Source organism: Pelobates fuscus, chromosome 5, assembly GCF_036172605.1.
Source record: "Pelobates fuscus isolate aPelFus1 chromosome 5, aPelFus1.pri, whole genome shotgun sequence".
Classification (NCBI taxonomy): domain Eukaryota; kingdom Metazoa; phylum Chordata; class Amphibia; order Anura; family Pelobatidae; genus Pelobates; species Pelobates fuscus.
Window position 1 is genome coordinate 146,089,999 of NC_086321.1, and position 14,303 is coordinate 146,104,301.

Sequence of the window (14,303 nt, forward strand, 5' to 3'; positions counted from 1 at the left end):
TCCCCCCCTTTTTAGTATTTAGGGCCCCACCCACCGCTCAGGGGTGGGGGCCAGGGGGGAGGACATTAGGTCCCTTCCCCCTATTAGTATTTAGGGCCCCCACCCACCGCTCAGGGGTGGGGGCCAGGGGGGAGGACATTAGGTCCCCCCCTTATTTTACTGTAGGGCCTCCACCCACCGCTCATGGGTGGGGGCCAGGGGGGAGGACATTAGGTCCCCCCATTATTTTACTGTAGGGCCCCCACCCACCGCTCAGGGGGGGGGGCCAGGGGGGAGGACATTAGGTCCCCCCTCCTATTATAATTTAGGGCCTCCACCCACCACTCGGGGGTGGGGGCCAGGGGGGAGGACATTAGGTCCCCACCTATTCTGATTTAGGGCCCCCACACGCCGCTCAGGGGTGGGGGCCCAGGGGGAGGACAATAGGTCCCCCCCCCCATTATTTTACATTATGGCCCCCACCCGCCGCTCAGGCGGGAACCTTTTTTTTTTTTTTTTTTAACAGTGGTATAGCGAGTAACATAGAAAGTGACGGCAGATAAGAACCATTCGGCCCATCTAGTCTGCCCAGTTTTCTAAATACTTTCATTAGTCCCTGGCCTTATATTATAGTTAGGATAGTCTTATGCCTATCCCACGCACGCTTAAACTCCTTTACTGTGTTAATTTTTAGGGGCATAATTTACTAATACTAAGTAATCTTTACTTAGTATTAGTAAATTTGGCTGAAAGACCAATTTAGATCTTTCAGCCTTATAGTAGATAGCTCCCTACTACCATGGGAATTAGGGAGTTATCTACTTATTCATTCCTGTCATTACATTGACTGGCTAAGTAACTTACATTTTATATGAATGTATGTTACTTGATTGTTGTAAGTGTTGCAAATGCTTACAGCTGAATCCTGGCTATGTTTGTATACTTTTTATTTAAAATTGTATCCGATGTGGGGGCGGGGCCGGACCGCCGAGCCGGCTGGTCGCATGCGAGACCAGCTCCTGCAGCCTAACCTTAGAAACAGGCAAATCTAAGCGAATTTCGGCACAAAACTCGCCGGCAACGGTGGCCCTCGACGGGCAGAGAGCCCTGGGGTCCAGGGCGAGGCTGGCCTTACAGGCTACAGTCCCCTGGAGGAAGAATCCTACCCGACTTTCTCGAGGCCTACTCCAGAGGCGAGCGGGACAGACGGCCGCTGCCCTGCCGCTTACTGCTCGGGGCTTAGAGTCGGACCCGCGGGGATACCGGTCCCGTTCCCCCCCCTATGGACCGGGGGGGTGATCCCGGTCTACATCTACCCAAACTACCAAGCCAGCAACCTGAGTCTCCCGCCCGTACTGCAGACCGCATGTCGGGTCCAAGATGGCCGCCAAGCTCCAACCTGCAAACATAGGAAAGCACTTTCTGCGCAAGCTGACCCCATATGCCGAGAACACCGGAGGAGCATGAAGTGCAACACCACCTACCCAGTTCTATCCACCACTCCTGGGAGAGAGGCTGAAGCGGCGGCTACTCAATCCACCAGGCACATAGCAAAGCGATTTGCTCACAGGTGAGCCAGACGACGGACTCCCCGAGAGGGGACCTTCACGGCGGTACAACGCCATATACCACACACCACGCAGAGGGATTCCCGACCGGGACTACACAAACCCCAGTAAATCGACCGTGCTCCCTCAATCCAGACGGGTGAACCCTCAATCAAGCGGCAAAACACGTCGGAAGAAAATACACCCACCGGCTCACGCCATGCCACCAAGGTACGAGCCTACAGAGACTTACCCCACTCCAGCATCTGTTAAGAACTGACTAAACCTCTCTGGACACTCCACAGCTGACCCCAGCGCCTGGTGACAATCACCTGCACTCCTGAAATGCTTCACCATATGCCAGATCATCCCATCTTGCAATTAAGTTGTTTGCCTTAATTTGTATGCTTTATTAGGCCACAGGGCAATGTAGTTTTGTCAGGGCAGAGGGAGGAAGAGACTCTAAGACACTGATGTTAGTACTTGTGTGTAGCTAATCGCTTATTGTACTCCTCATAATGCATGCTCTTACTATTTGAGATAAAGCACCTAATCTACTACGCATAGAATGCATAGATCCAGACTAGCTAGAAAGTATTCTACAACTTTCAATCGTATGGAAGCATCACTCAGAAATAATCGTCTGTCAAATAGATGGCTAACATATACACAAATTGTCTAGATTAGCATGTTTAACAAAAAAAAAAAAAAAAGTTTTTGTGCAAGTTCCTCATGCCACTGTATAACTCATCTGTAACTTTCTGAACATGAACGCTGTTGTGGCGTATGACAATAATCTGTAATCACCTGCACAGCAAAAATAAAGAATAAAAAAAAAAAAAAATTGTATCCGATGTAACATTCTTCTTCTTTCACTGGGTAAGTATATTAGTACTTAGGCAATACTGTGCTTCGGAACTTCGGCACTTTGACACTTCGGAACTTTGGCAACTTCGGAAATTCAGTAATTTCAGAACCTCGGCAATTCGGACATTCGGAAGTACGAATTGCACATGTCTAATGCTAATTGGTGCAGCATTTTGCCGCACATACGCAATAGCCTCCCAACGCTTTCCTATGAGAACGCATTGGCTTGGCTGAGATCATCAAGATTGAAGATTTCAGCCATAAGGGGGAACTAGCTTCAGCTATGCCGGCATGATGTGGGTAAAAAAAAGGTAAGAACCTCACCTTTACCTTGCAATCTGAGGGGGGCTGGTCAACTACATAGTTGTATTGCTAATACTTTAGTGTTCCTTTAAAGCGGCACTGTCATGCCGAATTCCGTTTTTTTTTTTAACCCCCTCCCGCCTCAACTACATCCAATCGACCCCCTAGTCACCCCCAAATGCCCCTATGCCCCCCACATTACCTATTTTTTATTCTTTATTTTCTGCCCCGATCTATATTCAGGGCGCCGCCATCTTTGTGTGGGTAGGTGAAGTCCCTGTGGGACACGTCATCTACCCACACTAGATAGCCCTGAGATTCCCGCACATGCCCAGTAAAACATCTGGACATGCGAACGGGAATTTCACCTATTCATTCATTCATCAGACAGACGAATGAATGAATAGAAAAAATCAGACGAACAAACTAACACTGTGTATCAGTGTTCGTTTGTTTGTTCGGTTTATTACAAGGAGGGAGCTACCGGCGTGCAGCTCCCTCCTTGCAATATGTAAAGACAGAAGCGGCAGGGAGCAGTGCTCCCCACCACTTCATAAGCCCCCCAGGTCCCCTCCTCACTCTATGGGGGTCAATATGACCCCCATAATAGCACAAGGGAGATTAAAATCTCCCCAATGCCCCTACTCGCTATACCGCGAGTAGGGGCATGTCCACTAAACAGTGAGCAGCCTGTGGCTGCTCACTGTAAAAAAAAAAGGGTAATAAGGGGGGGACGGGGGACCTACTGTCCTCCCCCGCCGGCCCCCACCCCTGGACGGCGGGTGGGGGCCATAATGGGAATGAGGGGGGACCTACTGTCCTCCCCTCAGGCCCCCACCCCTGGGCGGCGGGTGGGGGCCATAATAGTAATAAGGGGGGGACCTACTGTCCTCCACCCCCCGGCCCCCACCCCTGGGCGGCGGGTGGGGGCCATAATAGTAATGGGGGGGACCTACTGTCCTCCCCCCCGGCCCCCACCCCTGGGCGGCGGGTGGGGGCCATAATAGTAATGGGGGGGGGGGACCTACTGTCCTCCAGCCCCCGGCCCCCACCCCTGGGCGGCGGGTGGGGGCCCTAATGGTAAAAGGGGGGGGGGACCTACTGTCCTCCCCCCCGGCCCCCACCCCTGGGCGGCGGGTGGGGGCCATAACGATAATGGGGGGGGACCTACTGTCCTCCCCCCGCCCCCACCCCTGGGCGGCGGGTGGGGGCACTAAGTAAATTCCCCCCCCCCATCAAGGTGACTAGGGGTGCCCAAGCCCCTAGTCACCCACCCCCCACCCAAATAAAAAATGCCCCTACCTACCCCCCTCACCCTAAAAAATAGTGAGGGGGGAATAAAATTGCTAACCTGTAAAGTAAAATTAAACTTACCATTCGACGTCTTCTTTTTTCTAAAATCTTCATTTTCAGCCCCAAAAAAGGCCAAATAAAAAACCATCATAGCCGTCGAACTAAAAATAAAATAAAAAACCCGAGCGCAAAAAAAAAAACCTGACGAAAAAGAAAAAACCCGAGCGCACAAAAAAATAATCCATCTTCACCCATGGAGGGCTCCGCGCAGACTGAGCTCCGCAGGGCGGGGCAAGGCTTATAAAGCCTTGCACCGCCCTGCAATTAGCCTAAGAACACTCTGATTGGTGGGTTTAAGCCAATCAGAGTGCTCTTTGTCATTTTACAAGCGTGGGAAAGTTCTTTGGAATTTTCCCACGCTTGTAAAATGACACAGAGCACTGTGATTGGATGGCTTGAAATCCATCCAATCACAGTGCTCTGTGTCATTTTACAAGCGTGGGAAAATTCCAAAGAACTTTCCCACGCTTGTAAAATGACACAGAGCACTGTGATTGGATGGATTTCAAGCCATCCAATCACAGTGCTCTGTGTCATTTTACAAGCGTGGGAAAGTTCTTTGGAATTTTCCCACGCTTGTAAAATGACACAGAGCACTGTGATTGGCCCCCACCCGCCCCCCAGGGGTGGGGGCCGGGGGGGGGGGGAGGACAGTAGGTCCCCCCCCCTCTTATTACCATTATGGCCCCCACCCGCCGGCCAGGGGTGGGGGCCGGGGGGGAGGACAGTAGGTCCCCCCCCCACTACTATTATGGCCCCCACCCGCCGCCCAGGGGTGGGGGCCGGGGGGGAGGACAGTAGGTCCCCCCCCCTCTTATTACCATTATGGCCCCCACCCGCCGGCCAGGGGTGGGGGCCGGGGGGGAGGACAGTAGGTCCCCCCCCCACTACTATTATGGCCCCCACCCGCCGCCCAGGGGTGGGGGCCGGGGGGGGAGGACAGTAGGTCCCCCCCCCTCTTATTACCATTATGGCCCCCACCCGCCGCCCAGGGGTGGGGGCCGGGGGGGGGGAGGACAGTAGGTGTCCCCCCCCCTCTTATTACCATTATGGCCCCCACCCGCCGGCCAGGGGTGGGGGCCGGGGGGGAGGACAGTAGGTTCCCCCCCCCCCTACTACTATCATGGCCGCCGCCCAGGGGTGGGGGCCGGGGGGGAGGACAGTAGGTCCCCCCCCCTTTATTACCATTATGGCCCCCACCCTCCGCCCAGGAGTGGGGGCCGGGGGGGAGGACAGTAGGTCCCCCCCCCCCCCCTCATTATCTTTATGGCCCCCACCCACCGCTCAGGGGTGGGGGCCGGGGGGGGGACAATAGGTCTCCCTCCCTTATTTTACTTTACAGCCCCCACCCGTCGTTTAGGGGTGGGGGGCAATATTTTTTTTTTTTTTTTTTTTACAGTGAGCAGCCACAGGCTGCTCACTGCTTACTAGACATGCCCCTACTCGCGGTATAGCGAGTAGGGGCATATTATTTACTAATACCAAGTCATTTTTACTTAGTGTTAGTAAATTTGGCTGAAAGACCAATTTAGGTCTTTCAGCCTTTTAGTAGATAGCTCCCTGATACCGTGGGAATTAGGGAGTTATCTACTAAGCGGCTGCAAGATGCAGCCACAGCAATGAATAGGATCGGAGTTTCATTCATTTGAATGGAATTCCGATCCGAACAAAGTACCGAATTGCATCCTAACACCAATGGAGAAACAGTGCTCATTCTGTTAGGATGCAATTCGGCAGTTTTGCCGGCGTTCTGTCTAAGTGACAGGACGTTCGGCAATACTGACAGGAAGCATTGTGGGAACTGGGAGGAAAGCTAGGGATCATGGGAAAATTGGTCTGACCAGCGGAAATGAAGCACACTTTGCTCCTCCGCTGGTCAGAGCTGGTCAAGCGGAGGAATCCTCCATAAGACAGAGTCCCTACTTTGTCTTATGATTTTAAAGAAAACTAAAGAAGACAGGAAGAAAAGAATAACAGATCCCGAGAGAGGGGGAGAAGAGGAAGAGATTGAGGAAAGGTAAGTTCGGCATGACAGTGCCGCTTTAAGTTATTTACGCTATTCACCCTTTCCAAAGCTATTTACCAAGCTTCTAGATGCAGCCAAATCCCTGACTCCCACGATGTGGAAACTGGTTAGGATACCGATCTTGGAACAGGGGATAGTGATAGTTTTCTTTTTCGGTTTGCTATGTATCTCATGACATTTCCCATTTCTTCTGTAATTGCAATTATCCAAGAAAGAATAGAAAAAAATAACATGACGCAGTAAACATGATTGTTATGGTACTATGTCTGAATTCTAAGCCTAATTGTATTTAGTAAATATCTGAATTTGAGTTATTTTTTTGTTCGTCTACTTCAGCTACTATCTATGAATTTTCCAGTTCATAAGTAACCTAATTCGAGATAATTCATAATCACTCATTTGCAACTTAATGTTTAATAAATTGTTTAGTTTTTTTTGTACATGTACCTGAATTTTTATTTTGAATATGATCAAGTCCTCTTTCTCAAATTTCATCCGGAGGGATAAAAAAAAAAAGAAAAAAGAAAAAAAAAAAAGAGTACAATGAGTAATAACATTAAAACAGGATGCTATTTCTCATATTGCCTTGTTACAAAAAATAAATCTAAAACGGAGGGGTGGTACTGGTTGGTAATGTGTAAAATTAAAGACTTCTCCAGATTAATCTGGAATTTCAAGGGTGTTGATTACTCTTCTTCTTATGTATTAAAACATACAATACCTATCTGGGAAAAAATAAAAAAGAAGCTAGATCTTAAACATAAGAAGCTTATTGAACTAGATATTAAAAACATTTCACTTATGAATACTGTTATAAACCTATAAATGGGGAATTTGTTCCCCAACAAGTGTTTAACTGTGATAAGACAGGCCTGTTTTGGAAGAGGACCTACATAACAAAGGAGGAAAAATCATTGCCAGGCCACAAGCCAATAAAGGACAGGCTAACCCTGCTGTTTGGTGGGAATGCGAGTAGGGATTTTAAATTGAAGCCTTTGCTAGTCTACCACTCGGAGAACCCGAGGGTATTTAAGAAAAAAACATGTCCTGAAAAGCAAATTGCAGGTGATGTGAAGGGCTAACAGCAAAGCTTGGGTAACCAGGCAATTTTTTATTGAGTAGGCCAATACCTACAAAAAATAAATAAAAGAAAAAGAAATAAAAAACTTACCTGTCAAGGCTCTGCTTCTTATGGATAATGCTCCTGCTCACCCTCCAGGTTAGGAGGACGCATTGATGGAGGAATTCAGTTTTATTACTGTGAGGTTTTTGCCCCCAATACAACTACTCTTATCAAGCCCATGGACCAGCAAGTAATTTCAAACTTCAAAAAGCTTTACACCAAAGCACTGTTCCAAAGGTGCTTTAACTTAACCTCAGACACATAGCTAACCCTTAGACACTTCTGGAAAAATCATGTTAATATCCTACATTGTTTACACCTCATAGGAAATGCATGGAGGAATGTGTCTTATAGGACCATGAAAAAGAGTCTATGACCGTATTGAACAAAATGCTCTTGTTGTTGAGGAAATGGTGTCTCTGGGTAAATCAATGAGCTTGGAGGTGAATGATGAAGATGTGGAGGAGTTAGTGGAGGATCACCAGAACAAACTCACCACAGAAGAACTCCAAGACCTTCAGAGGGAGCAGCAAAAGAGGGCATCTGAGGAATTGTCTTCAGAGCAGAGGAGGAGGAGGAAAGGGAAAATGTTCCTAGTGCACTGATCAAAGAAATGTGTGCGAAGTGGGTTGAAGTGCAAATTTTGGTGAAAAATATCACCGAGGCTATCTTTCACTTTAGACACTTTTTAAAACATTGCAACAGCAAGTCTCAATAGACAAATTTGTAGTTAAGAAAAGGTCCTGTGAGCCTCAACCAGGTTTCAGTGATGTGAAACGATCAAGCGAAAGAACGCCAGACCAGTTAGTACCTATTGTAATTACGGAAGGCGACTCCCCATCCAAACAATGATAGCTTTTCTCCTTTCCACTTACGCCATCAATTCTCATCATTACAGGTAAAGTAAAGTGACATTTTCATTTAAATTACTGTACATTTTGTTTATTATTTTATTTCTATATGATTTTATGCATGACTGCCTGCCTCAATGAATATTTTTTTTCAGCATTTACAGATGAAAATGAAGGAAAGGAGCCTCGGTTAGGAAAAAGGACAAATGAGTGCAGTGGCTGAAGTGGTAGAGGTTAACACAGTAAAGGAGTTTAAGCATGCATGGGATAGACATAAGGCTATCCTAGTGTCACGGGTGGCGGTACGAGATTGCCTGATGATGATGGGAGTCTCAGTGTGGAAATGGACCATCAGGGCCTCGTGCAGGGTAACCATCACCCCCTGGTGTTGAGCAACAGCGTTTGTGCGGCCACGTACCAAGGCCCTGATGCAGCTTCTGCGGATCCAAGAACTAGGAGCTTGATTATCATGCAGACCTCCCAGGAACTGGATAGGGAGGATCTGCAACAGGTATGTATCCAGTACAGAAACAAGGCAAGACTAGGACAGGCACCTAACAAGAAAACAAGGCAACACTAGAAGAACCCAGTACTGGAGCAGGACAGAAAGCAGAACCCAGAACATGTACACAAGACATGAGCGAAACATGAACAGGGCAGGACAGGACTGTACATGAACTGGGAATACCAGACAAAATAAAACAAGACAAGAGATACAAGGCAAAACAAGAGGAGACATAACTAAGTACTATGTATGTAAAACATTGGAGATTTAGACATACATAAATGGCCAAGATGAATGCAGCCCACCACTGCAGCAAAGTACTCAAATTACGGTGGGTCCTAACTGCCTAGACATGCATGACTAAATAAACCACAATACAACACACACAGCACTTACCTGCAAGAAATGGTCAGAGGACTTGAAACAACTGCCTGCAGAAAACCCAGCATAAAGAAAACCAGACATGGAATAGAAAACCAGAAAAACTAAACAAGAATTGTAAAAAGAGTACTGGATAGCAGAAGCCAAAGCCAGACATCTCCGCAGAACATAGCAGGATGTGACACCTAGCTATAAGATAAGGCCAGGCACTAATAAAAGTATTTAGAAAATTGGGCAGACTAGACAGGCCGAATGGTTCTTATCTGCCGTCACATTCTATGTTTCTATGAACAGTACAATTTGTGTTAAAATGCTGTAATTTTGGGTGTCTGGAATGGATTAATAAAATTTACATAAATTTCTATGGGAAATGTTGATTCCTATAATTAAACTGCTTGGAATAAATATGGCAATAGCATGGAAACATGTCCTGTCCTGAAATCTTTATGGCTAAATTAGTGACATATCAAAGCCCACCCCACCCTCAGGATCCCACTCCTGCTGTGCTGAAGGGGTTAAAACACTTACCTTTCTCCAGCGCCGGGCTCCCTCGGCGCTGGAGAACTCTCCTCCTCCTGCCGACGTCAGATCCAAATGCGCATGCGCGGCAAGAGCCGGGCACGCATTCAAACCACCCATAGGAAAGCATTACTCAATTCTTTCCTATGGACATCATTGACATAATGGCTGTCAATGAGACAGCCACTAGAGGCTGGATTAACCCTAGTGTAAACATAGCAGTTTCTCTAAAACTGCTATGTTTACAGCTGCAGGGTTAACACTAGATGGACCTAGCACCCAGACCACTTCATTGAGCTGAAGTGGTCTAGGTGCCTATAGTGGTCCTTTTAAGGACTGAATAAATGGTTCTACCTGTGTTGTGTGGTTGAGAGAGTTAACCAAAATGTGGCCCTTCTCTCCCTCACTAACAATTATTTGATAAAAGGATTATTATTTGATAAAACAGACAACAGATCCTTGAAGGCTGAATAAAAACTACTGCACTCTTTTTACAAACAAAACAAAATGCTATTACTCAACCATTCAATAAACTGTATAGGAAACAAAAGAGTCTTTAACAGAAGGCACAAATGCAATTAAATGCCCTTTATGTTAACTGATTCCACTCTCTTTTTCATCGATATTAGCTGGATGTGATTCCAGACAAACAATTCAGCATTTATGGATCTCAAGATGTAATAGGTTATCGTTTTCATTGTAGTTAGGGTTTTCCTTTTGATTGCAACAGGCATTTCATTATTATTTGCATCCTATTTCAAAAGTAGATGATGAGGTATCAAAGGCATTGTTTGACTCTGTTGGACAATCAGGATAATTACAACTTTTATTAACATTGATTATTTTAAATAAGGGTTATGGAAGAGACTCTACATAATTATAAGAAACAATTGGGGTGTGGGTATGAAGTTAGAATTAATATATCATTTATTATAGGAGTTAGTATTTATTTCACTCTTTATGTAACATTTTTATTGCCCACCCTGTATACCACCTATATAGAGGGAGCACTACCTAACACTGTGGAACTGGACACCTCCTGACATCACTAGTAATTGATCAATAGTCAACAGCTAGGCAGGGCTTTACTGCCTTACTCCACAGTGACACGCAAATTCTGCTTAATTTCTACCCTAGAAACAGCTTACAACCTTTTACAGTGTATTTTGTATTGCCTATACTAAACATTTCAAGAAGTAGTTTTATATTTCCATGACAGACTTAGCAACAATCTAACTAAATACAATGTATATGGGGCAGTTAAACGAAAACTCCAGTTTAGATGTCTGTGCTGAAATCCAGCTGATCACTAAGCAATCCGAATCGGTAATTCTTGAGGTGTGATCAGTTTGCGGCCTACCTGTAGATCAAAGATCAGTGTAGTGGACAATCTCTCGGCTCAAAGAGCTACTGACCAACAGACTTGGTCTTTGTTACTCCACCAGCTAATGATGGTTCTCTTGGCTTGGCATCATTAGTCTGTCCATTTACAGAGTTACTCGCCTGCTGAGCTTGAAATGGAGAATTTCACATCTCCACAAGCTTTTCTACAGTGAACCAGGCTACAAGCTCGCTAATATCCATCTCTTGGGGGTTTCTGGTATCCACCTAGGCAACTCCTGACCAATGGACGGTCAGGATTACAAGTCTCTTGTTGAAGGGCACTGCTATACAGGATTACAAGTTGATCCAGCACGCAGTACTGTGTCACACCTAGGACTAAGGATAACATATAACCGGACCTTAGAATGGCTGGACTTAACGTCTCCAAGAATAGTCAAAATACTTGCTGAAGTCAGGGACACAGAATCAGACACAAAGATGAGGGAAAGCCAAAAGTCAAGGATACCAGATATCAGGGAAGTCAAAACAAAGCCAAAGTCAAATACCAAAAAATCAAGAGCAGGAACGCATTTTCGGATAACCATAGGCATGAAACCATGACAGAGCAATGAGCAGGAGGAGAGTTGGGTTCAATTGGCTGTAACCGGCCTTTGACCCCAAAGGCAATTACCAGGTTTTCATGTGCATGATTGCTGCTCAGCACAAGCCCTCCTGTGGGTTTGATTGGCCATGACCGGCATTTGACCCCAAAAGTAATTACCAGGTTTCCATGTGTATGATTGCTCGGCAAAACTTTTCCTGTCAGGACGGTAATGTTGCTCGGCACAACTTTATCTGTCAGGACAGTAAGTGCCATTAATCACATTTATATGTGCGAATGAATACGTGACATGGACATAACAAGGGAGAAGGGCGTTTGGTAATCAGGGACACAACATTTTGTGTCAGTAAGTTTAGGAAAAGACAAACTGGTAACTTATTCTGTCACAGGTGGTTGGGAATGCGTTCAGGGGTTGTAGAGATGTTCATAAGACTGTGATATTTATTTGAGGCGATTTAGAGTAGAATAAATCTAGCTAATATTTCTTCAGAAGAATATGGGATGGGTGGATGAACCAGGGGATGGTTTCCAGCATGTTTTGATAGAGGGATCTAAGGCAGTTTCTAGATTTGGTGCTGCCAAAATCACACAGCTCAGGAATTTTTGAGTTGGCCAAATCCTAATCTATCTCTGTACTCTTCTCCTCTAATTGCAGTGTGAGCATGCAACTGTGCTCAAACCATACCAAATTAATTTTTTTGTGTTCATGATTTGACATATACTGGAAAGACAACCTCAACCTAACTGCCTCATCACCACTTCAAACAAGCACTAGTTAGTGTTGTACTTGAAATATCCCTTTAAGTAATTAGTGCTCTTTTATTAATTTATAAAGGAGGATTGCCATGAAGCCATTTTTTTTCTTTCTGTTGTGTTGTATTTGCCAAATTCTCCATCTGGTGTTGTTTGTAATTATTATTTTTACATCTGTTCTCAATAAATCTCAGCAATTGCATTTTAACTTGTGAAATATCATATGGTTGCTGTAATAAGACCAATTTGTCCAAAAGTGCAAAAAAATTCTTAGTGGTTCATTCACTAAACCGTGAGTTGTCAGAAGCCAACTGTAGATTTTTCATTTATTTTTTGGTAAAAAAATTTGCTACATTTTGCAAACTGGATTCAGATATATCGGAATTCACTGTTTAACAAAACATTTAAGACAATGCTTCTATAACAAAAAAATAATAAAGTGAAATAAGCCTCAAAAGCAGGTATATGTTTTGCTGAAGTGGCAAGGAATCGCAGGTGTGTGGCAAGTGATATACCGTATATACACGAGTATAAGCAGAGTTTTTCCAACACATTTTTTGTGCTGAAAAACCCCAACTCGGCTTATACTCGAGTCACTGTCTGTATTATGGCAATTTACATTGCCATAATACAGACTGGGGGCGGTGTGCGGTTACTTACCTCTCCTGCAGCTCCTGTCAGCTCTCTCCTCCTCAGCACCTCTGTTAGCTCCCAGTGTAAGTCTCGCGAGAGCCGCGGGGTCATAGTGCGGCTCTCGCGAGACTTACAGTGTGAGCTGACAGAAGAGCTGCACGGACCGGCGCGGAGGAGGAGGGAGCTGACAGGAGCTGCAGGAGAGGTAAGTGCTCTCTGCCAGCCCCCCGCCCCCCACTGAACTGCCAATGCCACTGGACCACCAGGGAAGGAGAGCACCCCTCCCTGCCATGTATCAAGCAGGGAGGGGGACGAAAAATAAATAAATAATAATAAAAAAATAATAATAAAAATAAATAAATAATAATATAACAACAAAAAAAGTAAAATAATAATAATACAATTTTTTAAAAATGCCCACCCCCCACCAAGGCTCTGCATCACACTCTGCATCACACACACACACACACACACACACACACACACTGCATTCATACACACACACACACTGCACTCATACACACACTGCAGTCATACACACTGCACTCATACACACACTGTACTCATATCCACACACACACTGCATTCATTATATACACACACTGTAAATAAATATTCAATTAATATAATTCTTTTAGGATCTAATTTTATTTAGAAATTTACCAGTAGCTGCTGCATTTCCCACCCTAGTCTTATACTCGAGTCAATAAGTTTTCCCAGTTTTTTTGGGGTAAAATTAGGGGCCTCGGCTTATATTCGGGTCGGCTTATACTCAAGTATATACGGTAAATTAAAAACATTCCCGTAGAGGGAGTCGAGTTTGTTATCCTGCTGGCCAATACCCAGGGCTGGCATACACATAGCACTGTTGTACATGAAGAAAATGTTCGCACCGCACACTGCAATCACAACATACTTACTGGGAATTTGATTTATGCTGTACCCAGAAAATAAAATCAGGGTCGAAAAAAGTTGAGACTGCTGGATAAATGCAGGACAGTTGGAGGCAAGGTAGTATATTATTATTTAGTAAGATCCAACATATTCCACAGTGTTAGATAACGTGTAAAAACAACATAGTAAATTTAATTTCCAAACTGTGTTCCACGGCACCCTGGGGCACCGCGACAGGCACACAGGGGAGCCGCAATATATTTTTCCGGTGCTATGATGATAGTACCGGGAACCGTGCCATCCTCTCCCCGGCCGGCTCTGTAGGACCGGAGGGTAGATAGGAGAACACTGTACTGCTGGCACATGGCAGGGGAGGAGAGGGAGGGAGAGAGGACCCGTCAGAGCTCTAACTTGCAGCTCCGCCGGGTTCTCAACTCGCGAGCTCGGAGTGTTGTCGCGGTCACCATGGTAGTGGTCCGAATCTCGCGAGAGTGAACTCTAGCAGCTCCCGAGGCTGCTAGAGTTCACTCTCACCACTGGAGCCACCATGACTTCCTTACTGGACCACAGGGATTGCAGGAAATGTCCTCCCTCCCAGGCAAAGGTAAGAAGGGAGGGGGGATA